Source organism: Barbus barbus (assembly GCF_936440315.1).
Source record: "Barbus barbus genome assembly, chromosome: 12".
In the NCBI taxonomy this organism is placed as follows: Eukaryota; Metazoa; Chordata; class Actinopteri; order Cypriniformes; family Cyprinidae; genus Barbus; species Barbus barbus.
The window spans coordinates 1,414,327-1,433,754 of record NC_136740.1 but is presented as its reverse complement, the minus strand read 5'-3'; positions in this window follow the sequence as shown (position 1 = coordinate 1,433,754).

The window sequence follows — 19,428 nt, the reverse complement described above, 5'->3', positions numbered from 1 at the left end:
GGCCCAGACAATAGCTTTAGCTATGACAGATTGCCTGGCTGTAACCCACTTTATGTTAAACTCATTCTCACTGTCCAATTTCACAAGTGTAATTTTGTTCCTCTGCATGGCATTGTCCTCGGCGGACTAACCGAGTTCCTTTGGTAATGATTCCCTTTTCTATTGTATTGTTTTCTGCATAATCGGACCGGTAGTCAAGGGTTTGGGTGACACAGCCATCTGTCAAGTTCATTTGCTTTGTAAGGTGTGCTTGGAATAATGGTCCATACAACTGGAGGCTATCCTTTATCAAAGAAGAATATCCCCCGTACCTCGCTCGATGCGCCCGAGACGTTTCCCCCTCCTCCCTTCCTCTTATTATGCTATACCCTTGGCTCCATCACCTCATTTTTTTCGGCAGCTGTCACATGGGCATCTTGTATTATGAAATTTAAAGCCACGATTCAATTAAGGGTATGAGTTATCATCCTTACCGGCTCACCTCTGCTCCGTGGGGGTGGCTCCGCAGACTGCAGCGCTCACCAGAAATGATCTGCTGCTCGTTGAGCCTGTCAGCTCTCATTTGGGAGAGTCCAGTTTAATCTGGACCCGCGCTGAAATCTCATACTGCCACCGCTGCGTTTTCATCTGTCTTGCCTACGAGAGCCAAAAGTTGACTGCTGAAATATACTGTCTATATTGAGTGGGTCATGGCGACCGGGATGGCGAAAGCATGCCGCGCGATTCCCAAAAGCCTCTGGAAGACATGTGGGGAAGACCGTTCCAGTGTGCCGAGGATACAGTCTGGAGTAGGCCGCTCCTTAGTGGGACGTAAAAATTGGAAGGGGATATTTTCCGAGGCTTATCTCTTTATTGTCGCCTTAACATTCTTTAATATTCGATGCGGTATTTGCCATGCAGAACCATGGATCAGGTTGCACTTGCAATGTTGGATTCTCAGCTCTGTTCACAGTGGGCTTTCTTAAAGAAGACAATGTTCAAACACATTTCACAACCCAAAGTTAAAAGATATGAATACAATAATTTGATATTAATTAATTATTTGATATAGCATTCCATCATTTGCACACCAATTGATCCTCTGCAGTGAATGGGTGCCGTCAGAATGAGAGTCCAAACAGCTGATAAAACAATCCACACCACTCCAGTCCATCAGTTAACATCTTGAGAAGCCAAAAGCTGAAACAAATCCATCATTAAGATGTTTTTTTTTTACTTCAAACCATTACTTCTGGCTAAAATACCAGATTACAATCCATAATAACGCTTCCTCCAGTGAAAAGGTTGTCTTGTCTGAATCAGGAGAGAAATCTGCACAGATCAAGCTCCTCAAAAGCAGATAAAAATACTCAAATACAGATCCAAATAATCAGCTGTGACACTTCTGGGCTCCCCAGGCAATCCTTATAAGTGGCTTTAGATTAGCACTTCATTTCAGCTGAGCTCAAACTGGCAAAAACACAAGGTATGTTCTAATTTGCAGATTTCCACAATATGCTATGCCATTTCGCAGTACACATAGTGCAAGTAGTGTGCTCACACTGAAACATACAATAAGAAAAGGTGCACTTAATTAACAAAAACAAAATAAAAAAATTAAGTGTGGGAAGTTGGACACTGTCGCAGCTTTCCTTATGTAGCCGGAGGGTCAACAATGTAGGATGACAATATAATGTTTGGGTCTATTATGCATGTCCTATATTTGCCACTTTGTATTTGATTATTAGAAAAACAGTGTTCCTCAGTGTCGCCAATATTTGTCCCATATGAACATTCTGCGTATCCAAATTCTTTGGATCAAATTAACCATTTTCATACAGACTGACAGATCCCTGAGGTCTACTAGGGTGGCATTCACCAGCAGAGATGGCAGTGCAGGAATGGACATGATAAAGCGTCAGGGAGCGTGAATGCCAACCAAATGGCTGCAGAAGCTCTCCAACGGGCTGGCAGAGAACTGATCTGAGGGGATCCAGATCAGCTGTGCGGGGTATTGGGTGGTAATGGCCGCCACACTACCTGGCATTGAGGAGGTTCATTAGCCGAGCGTTTGGCCCCATTCAATGCATTGTGATGCCCGTAGCGTTTGGTGTCATAGCGCCCAGGCTTTTATCCACATCCTGGGAGACCTATTAGAGGCTATTTGCGATTATATGGTTGTGCTCTTAGGTGGGTTCAGTGCATGGCCTATATTTGACATTTGTGTGGTTGGGTATAGCTTCCAAACTGAGCATAATGTCAAAAAACTATTAAACTGTCAGTGACACAAGCTACTGTTTTAGGCCTCATGTTTCAAGTCTCAAATTGAGCATAATTATAATATCCATCGACTATATTAAAGAAATAGTTCACCCCAACAGTGACAATTTTCTAAAAATGTGCTCACACTCAGGACATTCGAGGAGCAGATGGGTTTGTTTCTTCATCAGGTTTAGAGAAATGTAGCATTTCAATCACTGTCTCAGCAATGGATGCTCTGCAGTGAATGGGTGCCGTCAGAATGAGAGTCCAAACAGCTGATAAAAACATCACAATAATCCATAACTAGTCCACTTGATCATTAGAAACAACTGCTTTGGCTTGTAAACTGGTTGCTAAACCAGACCACTTTTACACTGGAGGAAGTGTTTTTATGGATTATTTTAGCCAGAACCAATAGTTTAAAGTTAAAAGCGTCTTAATGGTGGATTAGTTTCACCTTTTGTCTTCTCCAGATGTTAACTGATGGACTGGAGTGGTGTGGATTATTGTGGTGTTTTTATCAGCTGTTTGGACTCTCATTCTGACGGCACCCATTCACTGCAGAGCATCCATTGCTGAGACACTGATGCAGAGACACATTTCTACAAACCTGTATGAAATTTTGAAAAATGTTTTTGGCTGAACTATTCTTGCAAGAATTAGGGTTTTTTCAATGCTGAAAATGTGTATCTTCAAGAGTCTGAGATGTTTCTAAGAATCTTCAAGGAATATCATGACTTTATTAAATTATCATTTAGGACATCAATAATTTAAGCCATGATAATCCGTATCAGTAATTGATATTCATGATAAATGTAATGTGAAAATGATCACAAGAGTGGATTTTGCAGGGTATCCAACATTTTCATCTATTATTTTTGATTCTCTCTCTTAGCTGACAAATACAGCGGTAACCACTTTAGCACTTTCATACAATCGAGCGAGCGACACGTCTGCTGTGAGGTTTTATTAAAGTTTATTGGCCATGTAAAAACCTCTCTGTAGAAAATAACTGGCTTCGTCTGTCCTGTCACCATGAATTTAGATGCAGCGTCTATCCGCTGCTCTCAAAGCCTCCAGTGGAGCTACAGGTAGGAACAGTCTTCTTCAATTAAATCTAATCATCCCTCTAAATCAATAATTGTGCTAAAGGCTGCCTTCAAATCTGGGAGGGATTCACATCTAATGTGCTGATCCAGCTTGTCTGGGCCAGCCTCCTTGTGTACTGAAACCAAAGCAATTTAGTCGTTGCCTATGGGCCTTCTGGCAGTCCTGGAGTCGGAGTGCAGCGAGGACTCAGAGATACGATTTAATCTGATACATCTGTGTGCGCGCCGGAGTTAAGCGTGGCTAGAGCGGGGGCTATGTTTCAAGTGAGAAGTATTATCACTTTCCTACAATAACAATGGCGTGGAGCGTGGGGAGAGCTTGGAAAAACAGCTCGCGTCAACCTAATCTGACTTCTCCTCCTGGCCTGGGCCGCATTGTGAAATCCAGCCTGGAGACGGGAAAACCTCGCCGCTGACCAATCGGGTCTCCAGCCTGCCAAAACAGACAAGGCCGAGGAAATGAAATAGGTGGGTTAAAGAGAATCCATGCGTGCGTTCGCGTGTTCTTCTTGGATGCGAGAGCAACGGTGAGTCATATCCACTACTGTTTGTTCCAGACACCAAAATGTTGGCCCCAAAATTACCGACGCGCTATTTTTTTATCAGACAGCGCATGGGGAAATCTGCAAATTAATCATTGGCACGATGACATCAGACCATAAATTCTTCTCGGCTCTGTCCACAAACGTCTTGTGTCTCATAGTTTTTCATAGTTTTCATTGCAGTAACAACACAAGCCTAATTTAAGAGATGCAAAGCTGGCAGGATGATCTCAGTTTTTTTTTTGGTTTATCTGGAAAAGAACAGAAGCTCCTCTGCAGTGCGTAACTGTGCAGTGATTAACCTCTCATCTAAAACACAGATGTGGGGTGAGTGTGCAGTTTACATACTGTTAAGTGCATATATTAGGCTAAAATCAATATTTATTTTTGTTCTATTTATATTGCATCATGTGTTTCTCAATTCAGTCATCAATAAAGTAATTCCATTCAGAAATGTAATATATGACATAGATTGCCCAATATCAAGAGTCATACTGCCATATGTCACCTCTAAGGTGATATATAATGTTCATATACATACTTTCTCTGTGTAGTTTATAAGATATCCAAAATCCCTATAGTAAATTGTACATTTATTTTGTGCATATATACATATAATAAATAGCAACCATATATGTGAAAAGGCCTATATATATATATATATATATATATATATATATATATATATATATACACAGGTGCATCTCAATAAATTAGAATGTCGTGAAAAAGTTCATTTTTTCTTGTAAGTTATTTCAAAAAGTGAAACTTTCATATATTTTAGATTCATTGCATGTAAAGTAAAGCATTTCAAAAGTTTTTTTTTGTTTTAATTTTGATGATTACAGCTTACAGCTCATGAAAGTCAAAAATCAGTATCTCAAAATATTAGAATATTTACATTTGAGTTTCAATTAATGACCATCTCTACAGTATAAATTGCGGGTATCTCTTGTTCTTTGAAACCACAATAATGGGGAAGACTGCTGACTTGGCAATGATTCAGAAGATGAACATTGACGCCCTCCACAAAGAGTGTAAGTTACAGAGGGTCATTACTGAAAGCTGTGGCTGTTCACAGAGTGCTGTATCAAAGCATATTAAATGCAAAGTTGGCTGGAAGGAAGAATTTGGGTAGGAAAAGTTGCACAAGCAACAGGGATGACCGCAAGCTTGAGAATACTGTCAAGCAAAGCTGATTCAAACACTTGTGAGAGCTTCACAAGGAGTGGACTGAAGCTGGAGTCAGTGCATCAAGAGTCTCCACGCTCAGACGTCTTCAGGAAAAGAGCTACCAAGCCACTTCTGAACCAGAGACAACGTCAGAAGCATCTTACCTGGGCTGTGGAGAAAAAGAACTGGACTGTAGCTCAGTGCTCCAAAGCCCTCTTTTCAGATGAAAGTAAATTTTGCATTTCATTTGGAAATCAAGGTCCACACGAGTTTCACAATTTGAGTTGAATTACTGAAATAAATGAACTTTTCTACGACATTCTAATTCATTGAGATGCACCTGTGTATATATATATATATATATATATATATATATATATATATATATATACAACAGTTTAAATTACTATTAGTTTTCAAATATTGTTTTTACTTCATATGACAATGTATTTCATAAGTTGAAATTTAATATGTGTTGCATAAAGATTGCCTGTAATGAGTTAATTTCCCCCAAATGACAGTTTTGACAAATTTTCACTGCACAAACAAATTAAAATGTCTAAAATCAAATTAAAAAAGTCTCTGTTCTCAGTAAATGATGACAGAATTTTAATTTTTCAGTGAAATATTCCTTATATACATGTAGCCTGTCATCACCAAATCACCACCAACAACAAGACTTTGTAAAAATACCACAATTTAAAATGAAATATTAATTGATACCATTCAATTAGAGGACAGTGGGTATTTAACACTTTTCTTCTGCAAATGCAAGATCTTGCCATGACATCGAGTACTAATATCTAATGAAGTTCACCAATCTACAGTCCTCACATGTGACTCTGTTCCCTCTTGACTTATATGGATAACACGGCTGGTCCCTCATTCCCACGCGGTCTTTATATGAGCTAAGTCACCAGAGGATACATCTCAGATGGTGAATGACCATTATCTGTTTCAAATGCTTCAAGGGGCTAGCGATAAGAATTTCAGAGCAGGGCGGCAAAGGTTAAAAGGAGAGATAGTTCTTGTCATCGTTCATCTAGTGGATGGGAGAGAGGCTACGGGAATGGCGTGATATCTTAAAATAGGCGAGTGATGGAGGCGAAGAGCAGATAGACACTTTAAGCAGCTCAAGTCACAGTTCAACAACCACTAGTGCTGTAAGACAGGACAGTTCAGCAGGATCCGCATCCAAGTTGGCCCATTCTCCAACATACGAAGCTGCCTATTTCACCGACGATGAATCTCAGATGATGTGGTGCCAAAAAGAGCTTCACGACTGTTTGTTGGCGTGTCTCCAGTGTGAAGATGGATATTTGACCAATAATGACTCCTACTCAGTAATAATTCAAAAAAAAATATAGAGTTGTCAGTTGGTGAGTTTATTGGGTTACACTTTATTTTGATGGTCCTCTTTAGCCATTCTATTGACTATAAGTAATTTTGCAACTACATGCCAACTAACTCTCATTCATTTGCAACTATATGCAACTACCCCTCATTAGAGTATATCAGTAGTATGTTAGGTTAGTGATAGAGTTAGAGTAAAATAAGTTGATATGTACTTGTAAACAGTACTGTGTAGTAATTAAATGTAATATGGATTATGTAATCAGATAAAAAAAGAGTAGTTGTAGTTAGACTATATCACATTTTAAAATACTTGTAATCCGACCACAATTATATGTTTTTATTTTATTGATTACATGATTACATATTAATATGTAATTAATAATGCAATTAATATGTAAACGGGAAGTCGTGGCCTAATGGTTAGAGAGTCGGACTCGTAATCCAAAGGTTGTGGGTTTGAGTCTGGGGCCGGCAGGGATTGTAGGTGGGGGGAGTGAATGTCCAGCGCTCTCTCCACCCTCAATACCACGACTGAGGTGCCCTTGAGCAAGACACCAAACCCCCAACTGCTCCCCGGGTGCTGCAGCATAAATGCTGCCCACTGCTCCGGGTGTGTGTTCACGGTGTGTGTGTGTGTTCACTGCTGTGTGTGTGTGTTCACTGCTATGTGTGTGTGTGTGTGTGTGTGTTCACTGCTGTGTGTGTGTGTGTGTGTGTGTTCACTGCTGTGTGTGTGTGTGTGTGTGTGTGTGTTCACTGCTGTGTGTGTGTGTGTGTGTGTGTGTTCACTGCTGTGTGTTTGTGTGTGTGTGTGTTCACTGCTGTGTGTGTGTGTGTTCACTGCTGTGTGTGTGTGTGTGTGTGTGTGTGTGTTCACTGCTGTGTGTGTGTGTTCACTGCTATGTGTGTGTGTGTGTGTGTGTGTTCACTGCTGTGTGTGTGTGTGTGTGTGTGTTCACTGCTGTGTGTTTGTGTGTGTGTGTGTTCACTGCTGTGTGTGTGTGTGTTCACTGCTGTGTGTGTGTGTGTGTGTGTGTGTGTGTGTGTGTTCACTGCTGTGTGTGTGTGTGTGTGTGTGTTCACTGCTGTGTGTGTGTGTGTGTGTGTGTGTTCACTGCTGTGTGTGTGTGTGTGTGTGTTCACTGCTGTGTGTTTGTGTGTGTGTGTGTTCACTGCTGTGTGTGTGTGTGTTCACTGCTGTGTGTGTGTGTGTGTGTTCACTGCTGTGTGTGTGTGTTCACTGCTATGTGTGTGTGTGTGTGTGTGTGTGTGTGTTCACTGCTGTGTGTGTGTGTGTGTGTGTTCACTGCTGTGTGTGTGTGTGTGTGTGTGTGTGTTCACTGCTGTGTGTGTGTGTGTGTGTGTGTTCACTGCTGTGTGTTTGTGTGTGTGTGTGTTCACTGCTGTGTGTGTGTGTGTGTGTGTGTGTGTTCACTGCTGTGTGTGTGTGTGTGTGTTCACTGCTGTGTGTGTGTGTGTGTGTGTGTGTTCACTGCTGTGTGTGTGTGTGTGTTCACTGCTGTGTGTGTGTGTGTTCACTGCTGTGTGTGTGTGTGTGTGTTCACTGCTGTGTGTGTGTGTTCACTGCTATGTGTGTGTGTGTGTGTGTGTGTTCACTGCTGTGTGTGTGTGTGTGTGTGTGTTCACTGCTGTGTGTTTGTGTGTGTGTGTGTTCACTGCTGTGTGTGTGTGTGTGTGTGTGTGTGTGTGTGTTCACTGCTGTGTGTGTGTGTGTGTGTTCACTGCTGTGTGTGTGTGTGTGTGTGTGTGTTCACTGCTGTGTGTGTGTGTGTGTGTGTTCACTGCTGTGTGTTTGTGTGTGTGTGTGTTCACTGCTGTGTGTGTGTGTGTTCACTGCTGTGTGTGTGTGTGTTCACTGCTATGTGTGTGTGTGTGTGTGTGTGTTCACTGCTGTGTGTGTGTGTGTGTGTGTGTGTTCACTGCTGTGTGTTTGTGTGTGTGTGTGTTCACTGCTGTGTGTGTGTGTGTTCACTGCTGTGTGTGTGTGTGTGTTCACTGCTGTGTGTGTGTGTGTGTGTTCACTGCTGTGTGTGTGTGTGTGTGTGTGTGTGTTCACTGCTGTGTGTGTGTGTGTGTGTGTTCACTGCTGTGTGTGTGTGTTCACTGCTGTGTGTGTGTGTGTTCATGGTGTGTGTGTGTTCACTGCTGTGTGTGTGTGTGTGTGTTCACTGCTGTGCGTGTGTGTGTTCACGGTGTGTGTGTGTTCACTGCTGTGTGTGTGTGTTCACTGCTGTGTGTGTGTGTGTGTGTGTGTGTGTGTGTGTGTGTGTGTGTGTGCACGTTGGATGGGTTAAATGCAGAGCACGAATTCGAGTATGGGTCACCTTACTTGGCAGTATGTCACTTCACTTCATATTATATATTATAATAAGCATAATTAAATAACTCATTTGCAAGTTCATGGTTTTCCAACATTGGTTGATGGTCACATGACTTGCAGGCAAACACATATTTCCTCTTCAGTAGCAAGTGTTGATTGTTTTTATTTTAAAATGATTAAATTTAATTTCACATGTTTATGAATTGATTAATTATTAGCATTTCTCATAAACCCCCTTCATGGACCCCGTTTTGGGAAACCTTGATCTAATGTAATGTTTAATACCCTTCATGCTGTTAATAACTTTTAATGGAATATGTTTTTATTCTCTTTGTATTTCTCATATCTATATGGTGCATGAGCATGTGATGAGTTAGGTCAAAAGTAATTAAAAGTAATCTAAAAGTAGTGTGATGTTTAAAAGTACCTAAAATGTGTAATATAATGAATATTTCTAACTACGGTTTTTGTAATGAAATCTGGAATCAGTAATGGACTACAATGTGTAAGCAATCTACCCAGCACTGCTTGTAAAGTTACTTATAGTCAGTTGAATGCCCATTAAAATCAAGTGTTAGCAGGTATTAAGCAGACAGTGACTAATAATACTCTAATGACTACTAGTTGACATGTTGTTGCAAAGTTACTTCTAGTCAAGAGAATGTCTAAAGGGGACCATTAAATTAAAGTCAAGTGTTATTGCCATGCATTGCAGAATGTTTGAGACCATGCATAACTCTTGTTTATGGAGACTGCATTAAACACTTATCAGAAGAGTGTGTCTGTCATTGCATACATAAATGAAGCAAAACCTCCCTTGTTAGCCCATGATTTAATTCAAGTGAATGTTATTTTACAGGTGTCTCCTTGAGAAACAATTCCTGTCTGAATTGACTTTAAATGATTTAAAAGCTATAATTTGTTAGCCAAATCGAGAATAAAACATTTGCCTGGATGAATCAGCCTGGTTCAAAGAAAACACAGCTGGATAGACAAGGTTATGCAGTTATCCGCAAACGCCTAAGTGACAGGGGTCTAGGAATGCTGTAATTATCAGGCTGATTAATATCTAGTCAGCCCAAGGCCAGACTCTGAGGGAAGCTGGAGTGCACGTAAGTGAGACTTTAATAAGTGTTTTGTTCAGACAGCTCCTCCAGCAAGACCTCACAACCCGTATCATTCAGCATTTTAGAAACTAACTGCTAATATTCTGACCCTAACCTCACTGTGTCTTCAACCCTCAGAGACCCTCGCTGAGTGCGAATGACTCGAATCGTTGTCGTATCTCCACTCACGAGGAAAAACTGTCCTTATCTAAGCCCCACTCTGTCAATACCTCATTGTTCAGATAGGAGCATTAAAAAGAGCTTTAATTGCTGCTAGCTGCGCGCTCGTTGAAGTTGACGCCGCAGACCCCATGCTAGGATCTATTCATGCATATCATCTTTATTGAGGATAATCAAAACCATGGACGGCGTTGAACCGAGTCCAACGGGTTCGGCGGAATTTATTTATTTTGAAGCGCAAGCTCTCAGAGAAAGATAAAAATGGTTCATGGGAATCAGCTGATTAGCTAATAGGTATTATTAGCGATTACTCTTGTCCTACTTGGGAGGAGATTAGCAAGTGCCAGGAGAGAGACAGACGCAGTGCATTCCAGCGCAGTGAGAGAAGAGGCAAGGTGTTCATAGACATGAACCCACAGTCAAGCACTCATTTTCAGACAATTCATCAAGCGCACATCTCATATTTCAAAAGCCTCTCGTCCTCCCACACCTGCACATGTTTTACATATTTTTTTGTGCAATGTAAATCTGTGTCTTTTTAAAGGATGATGATACATCACATCATTCCTGATGCTTTGAGCCTGTTCATGCATGCAGCATGTTTTAAACGTTTTATGAGACAAATGGTCTTTTCAGAACAATACAAAACTGGTAATAAACCTCTTACTACATTTTCAACTTACTATTTGATCTTTCCACCTTTTATATTCAGATAACCGTCAAACGCTTTACACAGTAATTTATTTGCATTAAATCATTAATAATTTATTATTATGTTAAATATTGAGCTTTGACAGAAATAATCTAGTAAAGAATGGTTCAGTGAATTTGCTTTTTAAGCACTCATTAAAACTAGCTAGAGAAGCTTGATCATTTGTGTCAATATTCAATCTAATATTAGCTATATTAGGTTTTACGCCTATTTGTATACTAATGCCTTTTGATAATATCCAATACATACCTCAAAATTTAGGTATTTGCTCCACAATGAGAAACATTTTTTTTTTATTTTATTTTATTTTATTTGTTATATTATTTGATCTAATCTTATTTTGTTCAGAGGAACCATAATTCTGACCAATTTTTTGGCCAAATTCTGGCCTTTGTAACACAGTAGATACAAAATGCTTAGAGTAAGGCATAAAAGTATATATACATACATGAACAGTATACATATTTATTTAAATAATCAAGTTATGTTTGCCACAATTTTCTTTTCAGTAAAGCAGGAGTGACCAATCCTGCTCCCGGAGGGCCACTATCCTGCAGCGTTTAGCTCCAACCCTAATTAAACACACCTGAACAAGCCAATCAAGGTCTTCAGGATTGCTAGAAACTTCCAGACAGGTGTGTTGAGGCTTTTTTTTTTTTTAAGTTTCATGTACAGACGACAACGTTGTGAAAATGATTCCTGGGGGCGGTTTCATAAAACTAGTTTACCAAACAAGCCAGGCTTATTTCAGTAATTCTGACTTATTTTAACTTGATTTGGTTTCCGAAAGCAGAATTACCATAACTCAAGCTCAGTCACTGTGGCAGCTCATGCTGAGAAACTAACCTGGTCAGGAGCAGGCTAACTGTCCGGCTAAGCTGAGCTCCTCTAGCTTTGACCAATAGGAACGCATCGCTCTCTCATATACAATCAGTTGACTTTATTATCAGTCCAATAATAAAAGTATATAGAAAATACACCTTAAATAATCAAATAAATCAAATAAAATAGGCTACAACCAACTGTATTTAAGGTATTGTGCCCAAAATGTAGGCTAATGACCTTTTTTTAAGATATATGAAAATATTTTAACATAGTTGCTACTTATGCATTCAGTCGATCAGCAGTTTCTAGCCATGCAGCCTTTCTATCAGGTTTATGACAGCTGTACCTTTTATGGTTATTAGAACATTAAAACATTACAATCTAAAATAGCTCTTTAATGTATTAAAGCATTAAAATCACGAAATCAAAAGTTAAAATCACTGAATTAAAAATGAAAATATAGAAATCAGACTGCATTTTAACTGATAAGAGGAACACATATTTTTGAGCTAGTATGGCTGTATTAGCCAGCTTACATTTGATAAAAGTTTTTAGTGTTTAAGTTAAAAATGGTGTCATGTAAACCCCCTTACACATTGTATTATATTTAACCACAATATTTCTCTACAAAATGGTAAAGTGTTTTAGAAGAATTCTTTCATGAGTGACAAGGTTAACCTATCACTGAAGCAGCTGAAACTGATTTATGGATGATTCACCATCACATTCTTTACCAGTGAGTTTAAAACAGATTCAAAATTAAAACAACAGCCTTGTTCTCATAATCATTAGCTAGAGACAATGAAGTAACACAAAACTAGTCTCATGGCAATGCATTTAGTGAATTTCATAGCTGAATTGCTGGTTTAAAATGATCACAATGTTGTTTAATTTTATATCGTCATAAAATCATCAAAACTATATTGTGTAAAGTCAGTATATCACCCAGCTCTAATTGTTATATAATTAACAAATCCACATTGCTCTTGGTGTGTTACTTTTCCTTATGCCAACTCTGGAAATTTAGCGTGGTCACTTGCCAGCAGCACCAGAGGGCCCAGAACAGCCTCACCAATTAACAGCACAGCAGGATTCATTGCCCTGCTTTTAACAATCATTATAGATTGAGGGCGAACATGTGTCGATGGTTAATTTTATTTCCAAGAGAGCACGAAACAATTAGCCTCTTAAAATGTGCTAGCAATAGCCTACATACAGCTAGATTGGCTCTTGAATTGTACTGGGAGGAGAAAGAAAGATCTGGGCTTCCAGTGACGTCTACCGATCCCACGTCACCCCTCTCCCTATCAGCCAGACTGAAGAGGTTGGGTTACCGGCTTGGGCTCACACATATTCATGGACACAGCTGGGACAGTTTAATGATTTAATTCTAGTTCATTACTCACCCCAGTGCAGCTGACCAAACTCCATCACGGACTCTCTCCGCATGGCTGAGCTATGGTCAGCTTTGTGAGGGGATGTGGGAGCCGGAGAAAGATGGACATACAGGAGCACCACACAGTGGACTGCAGTAAAGCGCTGGGTTGAGTTGCACCAGCCGTTTGTAAGTTCTTTCTTAAATTAGAACGCAAAGTCCACATTAGAAACTTAGTACTACTGGCTTGTTTGTAGCTCTTAATTCAGTTGCACCATTTGTTCTTTAAGCGGAAACATAACTAGTAGGTCGTAAGCTTTCTGTAAAGTAATGCATAGTTGCATAACATGACCATTATTTACCTTCAATGATACAAAAGCAGCCTTCAAATTCGTAAGCAGAAATAGTTTAAATGCCATAAATTTCGGTTTAACCTGGAACTGGAAGTATGCAGTTTCTTCGCTAATAATGTAACCTAGCGAACAACAAAATTGAAGCAAACAACAACTATTGCGCATCACACATTCCCCAACTCAAACACCACAAACACAGCTCTTATAGGTCTATAAAAGTGAAGTTATGTCTTCACAGATAAAAACGGGCTATTTTCAATAAAAGGTCCAACATATTAGGAACACTTTTAACTAGAAGTTTAGCTTACCTGTCGAGACGAAAGTTTGCCATATAAATTGAAACCCAAACATTCCATCAAATTCCTCCATCTTGTAAAAACACTGCCAATATTTACCCTTGTTTTACGCCATTGTCTGTTTCTGTGTATTTTGGCAAGACTTTGAATTTTGGCTTGAATTTTTTTAACAGAATTTGACAGACTTCTGTAAATATTTCTGTTACTTCATTTCAACTAAGTTTAATGATGCAACACAGAAATATTTACTACTGTGTACGTTGTAACTTAGTGCCCCTTTACATCACATCAAGGCTATGTTGTAACTGGTGCAACCAGCCCCTGTTGATGAAATAATCTCAATCTGGATCTGGTCTTACAGTCCAGGAATTTAGAATGGATTTTCAGAAAACAAGCCAATACAGTTGGTTACAAAATTGCATGTTTGCAAGATGTTCTTTGTTATTAGCCAAGTTTTTTTGTTTGTTTTTTTTAAGCTTGAATAAGTTTAATTAATTCCAACCTATAGAATCTACTACACGGCAATGCACATTCCAGTGGCATGGCCTACTATGAAAACTTGGCCTATCTATATTCTTGTGGACCTTGAGGACCCTGAAATGTCAAAAATTTTCCCTACACGCTACTCCCGAGTGTCTTTATTTCAGCTACAGTGGCAATGACTTATGCAGAGCTTCAGAACCGGTGGCTTTTGCATGTGCAAATGAATTCACGATTACGATTTACTGCCCTGGAGCAGCTAATGGGAAACAAGGGTAAAAACATGAAGACTGTTTTCAGGGATTTCCTGCTGGCTTCCAATTTGTCTGAAGCCCCCGCGACCAGTAATTTATTACCTTGCTGTTTATACCTATTGATTTTACCCACAGAAACTCCTGACATCCAGCATTGGGGTTTGAGATGCAGAGGGCAGGGGCAGCTCCTCCTGGTGCTCCGGGGTCAGGTAAGGTAGCATAGGGGTCTGCTCAGGGTCACACAGCCCCAGTAGGAGAGCCCGAGAGTGGGCAGGGTGTTTGCGGATTAAGGACCTGACGAACAGAACCATCCACGTACCACCAATTAAGCCTGACTCTGCCCCGTTGATGCGGGACACCACAGGGACGGGTCTTGGGCCCCTTGTTGATTATGTATTTGCATTGTTCCCAGATGTGTAACTAGGCAATTGTGCTGGGCCATAAAACATCATGGCTGGTTAAAAGGGTTTGAAAGGGAAAAGGAGGCAGGCTTGTCCATTAATTTACCCCAGTGGTGTCAATCTCCCACAAACACTATTAGAACCTTAAACCAGCAGAATGAGGGTCAAAACCACAGCTCCCACTGAGGAGGAGTTGGTGAAAGAGACAGTAAAGGAGGGAGGGGAAAACCTAAACAAAAAAGACAACAAGAGGGAAAGGGAAATTAATGACTCTTCACATATTGCCTGTGTTTCTTTTGTGGAGGCCAACAAAAGAGAAGTCTGTTCGAGAGGATGTGGGGCTCGGGAGCCAGTGGATATCAGGCCTGTAAATTCCACCAAACATTAATAACTTCATTACATGGCAATTACCAGCCAGAGGTGGTGGAACAGAGTATCCCACTTCCACATGCATTTGTCCAAGACTCGGCACTTCTCGCCCTTCTCCTTTTCTCTCTCACACCCTCTCTCGTTCCCCATCTTTCTTTCTGTCTTCTAAAGGCAGAAAGGTCAAACCATTACATCGTCTGAATGAAATGTTCCTGACTTCCTCTGATGTACAGGCGCCTGCCCTGGAAGCCACTGGTATTGTTCAGGTGTGTAATAATTAATGCAGCATTGGAATGGCTCTCCTGGGATGAACGGAGGGGCGGGAACGCAGTCGATTCCACACCCACTGAGGTCGATGACTGACGCCGGATCAAAAGGCCAAAACGGGAAGCCAAAGAGCAATGCTACAATGCTCAGTTTTATTATTTGCTATCAGTTGTCTTATTGAATTGAACACACCCTGCTACGCCCTGGTTTCATCTGTAATATAAGTCAGTGTAAAGCATCTATGTCTATCTCTATAATTAAATAAAGCCAAATAAATGTCTGCTAGTACAGTGCCATATTACAAAATCACACTGCAAACCCACATTGTACTTATTTACTGATTACATATTATACATTAACCACTCCTGAGTGTTATTATTCCCAGAGAAAGGAACATGTTTGATTGTGATCATTAAACAGGCGTGACTCCTTAAATGAGAAGGATAGTAAATGTCTGTTAATTGGTTAAATGTATATTAGGACACTATAACCGATTTAAAATAAAGAAAATACTGTATTTTTATTAATTTTTATTTTTATTATTTGTATTAATGAAAATCTATACTATAACAAAGCAATGCATTTTATTGTAAAATAATAAATATAACAAATAATACAATAAAATAAAATATCTCATAAAATAAATAAACATTAAATAATATTTAATATTTATTAATACATTAAAATTATCAAAAGTAAATATTATACATGTTTTTAGTAAGCAAAAAAAATCTTATAGTTTATGACTGCAAAATTACTTCCCCAGGAGTCCCTGTATGACAAACTAATTTTAATGTGTAATGTTCTTCTCATACTTGTTAGCAGTGCATATTGGGGTTGCAATTAAGTTGTTTGGTTTATTGCATTATTTTAGCATGACTTATGTTACCTTGATGGTATGTTGTGTTTGTAACACTGCGCTCTGTCTATGTTTATTAATTGTGGTTCAGTGGAAGAGTACTTTTAATGAGCTTTTCTATTGACTAATCTTTTTTTGTTGTTGTTTGTGTGCGTGCTTAAAACTCTGCATTAAGTCATACATGCAATAAAATACTTGTGATGCATGTGGATGCACACAGTCTGAAATGATATGGGCAAGCAGAGACATGAAACAGCAATCAAGTCTTTGATGTGAGCCTCAGGCAACAAGTCAACCTGAACCACCTTTACAAGGAACTATTCATAATTACTGCATGTTCATACAAAGACATGTATTGTTTCCTTCTCAGATTCTCAATATGAAAATATATACCTGTGAAGGAGCATTAACCCGTATCTCTGTTTGACCTACTTTGTTGATCATTTAATCAAGCCCTCCTCACGTCTGAGGCTGTCCTTCTGCGTGAGTCAAAATACTGCAGCGTCTATATTGTGTTTATTGTTCCTTTGCAAACATCTTAAGGTGTTAAACAGCCCGAGCAAATTGATTTACGACCAAGATAAACATTTCCACAGTGCTTCTTTCTTAATTCCAGGAAGCTGGCGCTCAATAATCAACCCTGTCACTGTTGATGGAAGATTCACACAGTGCAGCGTGTTAAACATCAGACTGTGGTGTGAAAGACGCATCTCTGCTCTCTAACTCTCTGACTGTGATTCCTTACAGAAGCTGCTGCTGGTGACACTTTCACTGAAATTCCAGCAGAAATGAGCCTCACGAGGTAATGGCACATTAAGACAAGATAATTAAAGATCTTTGACAGCATGAACACACAGTGGAGTGAGAACAGCTTTTTATTTAGGTTCACTAATGGGCTGTCGACTAATGAGATCCGTTGTTAACTTTAGGAATCCTTTTCCTCATTAAGACTCTTCTAGAAACGATCATTGTTCCTGCCTCTGTTCCTGACTAAATCTCTCTCATCTACATCCCTCTGTTTCAACAGTTAGGGATAATGTAATATAATATAATGTAATATAATATAATATAATATAATATAACATAATATTATATTATATTAAATATAATATAAAAAACAACAACATTTCTAAAACATTACCTAAAACTAAAATGAAAACAGAAAATACAAAAATAGAACTTTATTTAAAATATTATTAAAATCTATAATAGTATGTCAATGATACTAAAACATGTAAATACTGTGTTAAAGGTATAGTTCACCCAAAAATGAAAATTGTGTCATCATTTACTCACCCTCGTGCAGTTCCAAACCTGTATGAATGTGTTTGTTCTGCTGAACACAAAGGAAGATATTCTGAAGAAAGTTTGTAACCAGGCTGATTTGGGGCACCATTGACTTCCATAGTAGGAAAAACAAATACTATGGAAGTCAATGGTGCCCCAGAACTGCTCTGTTTCCCACATTCTTCAGAATATCTTCCTTTATGTTCAGCAGAACAAAGACATTCATACAGGTTTGGAACTACACGAGGGTGAGTAAATGATGACACAATTTTCATGTTTGGGTGAACTACACCTTTAAATAACTTTTTTTTTTTATTATTATTATTTTTTTTATTTACCAGTTAGTGAAAAAAAAGATCATCAGACAGAATGTAAATATTCAGTTTGTTTTTATTTGTTGCATTTTGTCCTTTTTGGCAGTACAAATCATAATTTTGGCTGGAGAAAAAAAACAGAGGCTGCAAAGTTCTGCTTAAAATCTTTGTGTGTGTGTGTGTGTGTGTGTGTGTGCACCTGGTATTCATCACGTCCTGGGGACCAAATGTCCCCACAAGGATAGTAATACCAGTAAATCTTAATCTTGTGGGGACATTTTTTGGTCCCCATGAGGAAACAAGCTTATAAATCATACAGCATAAAGTTTTTTGAAAATCTAAAAATGCAGCATGTTTCCTGTGAGGGCTAAGTTTAGGTGTAGGGTTGGTGTAGGGCAATAGCACATACAGATTGTTCAGTATAAAAACCATTACGCCTATGGAGAGTCCCCATAAAACATGGAAACCCAACATGTGTGTGCGCGCGTGTGTGTGTTTCACAGGACAAAGAAAATAACCAGAATGGCATGAGGGCGAGTAAATAATGAAAACATTTTTAGTTTTGTCTGAATGATTCATTTAAAGCAGCCAAACAAGAAGTGATTTCCACTTGTGTCCTTGGAGAAGTGAGATCCCCGCATCAACAATGTTTGGAAAAATCAAATAATCAATCAGTTAATTAATTAGTCTGGTGAATAATTGAAGGTCTCAGTCCAGACTTCCTCTCTGATCTCTAAGAAGTTGGCTTCTGAGTAAATGCATTGGACAGCGATGTATACATTGCTTTAATCAGCGCTTTGATCTTCTCTACAACACTCAATAAGTCAATTAAAACTAGGCTGATGACGATGAATTATGCAGCACGTTTATTAAAACATTTATCAGCCAGACTTATTATAAATAGATGACTTTGGTAAAGACAGCAGGCGCAGATGTATAGGTCAGTTTATTTGCCATCCCGCTTGTTTTGTTGCTCCAAGTTAGTTGTTTATGTCTTTCAATGAACCTCAACAAGACTTGCCTTGTTTCATCACGCCTGATTTTTGATTGAACGACAAATACGGGACGATTCGCCACACAAGTGCATGTGCCTTTCCGTGGATGTTTTCTCACAGTCTGACATATGAAAATGTGCTTGGCTTTGCTTTGTCATCCTGAAGGCATTGCAGCAGCATGCAGGCCAGCACACGTGTGTGCTTCGACATCTGCCCGCCGGAAACATCTCGCACCCAACTGATCCGGCACAGACACTACAGAGCTTGCAGGCCTGGAGATGTCAGATGCAAACCCACACAGTCATGGAGAACAGAAAAAGATCAGCCTCAGAAACTCAGGGAAAGACCACGACCATCATCGCTGGCTGAGAAATGTGATGGCAAATGAACAGAACTCAGCAGCGACTGTGAGCATCTGTACATGAACATGACTTTCCCTTTAAGCTCCATATTCTGGTTCAGCCTTTATTCTGAACAGCCGTTTGCTCCACAGCTATTGGAATATTCCTGTATAGAACAAAAGAGCATTGTCTTGTACGAATACTGGAGATGATGATACAGTTTGAAGCACAAAAGCAGTCATAAGTAGTACG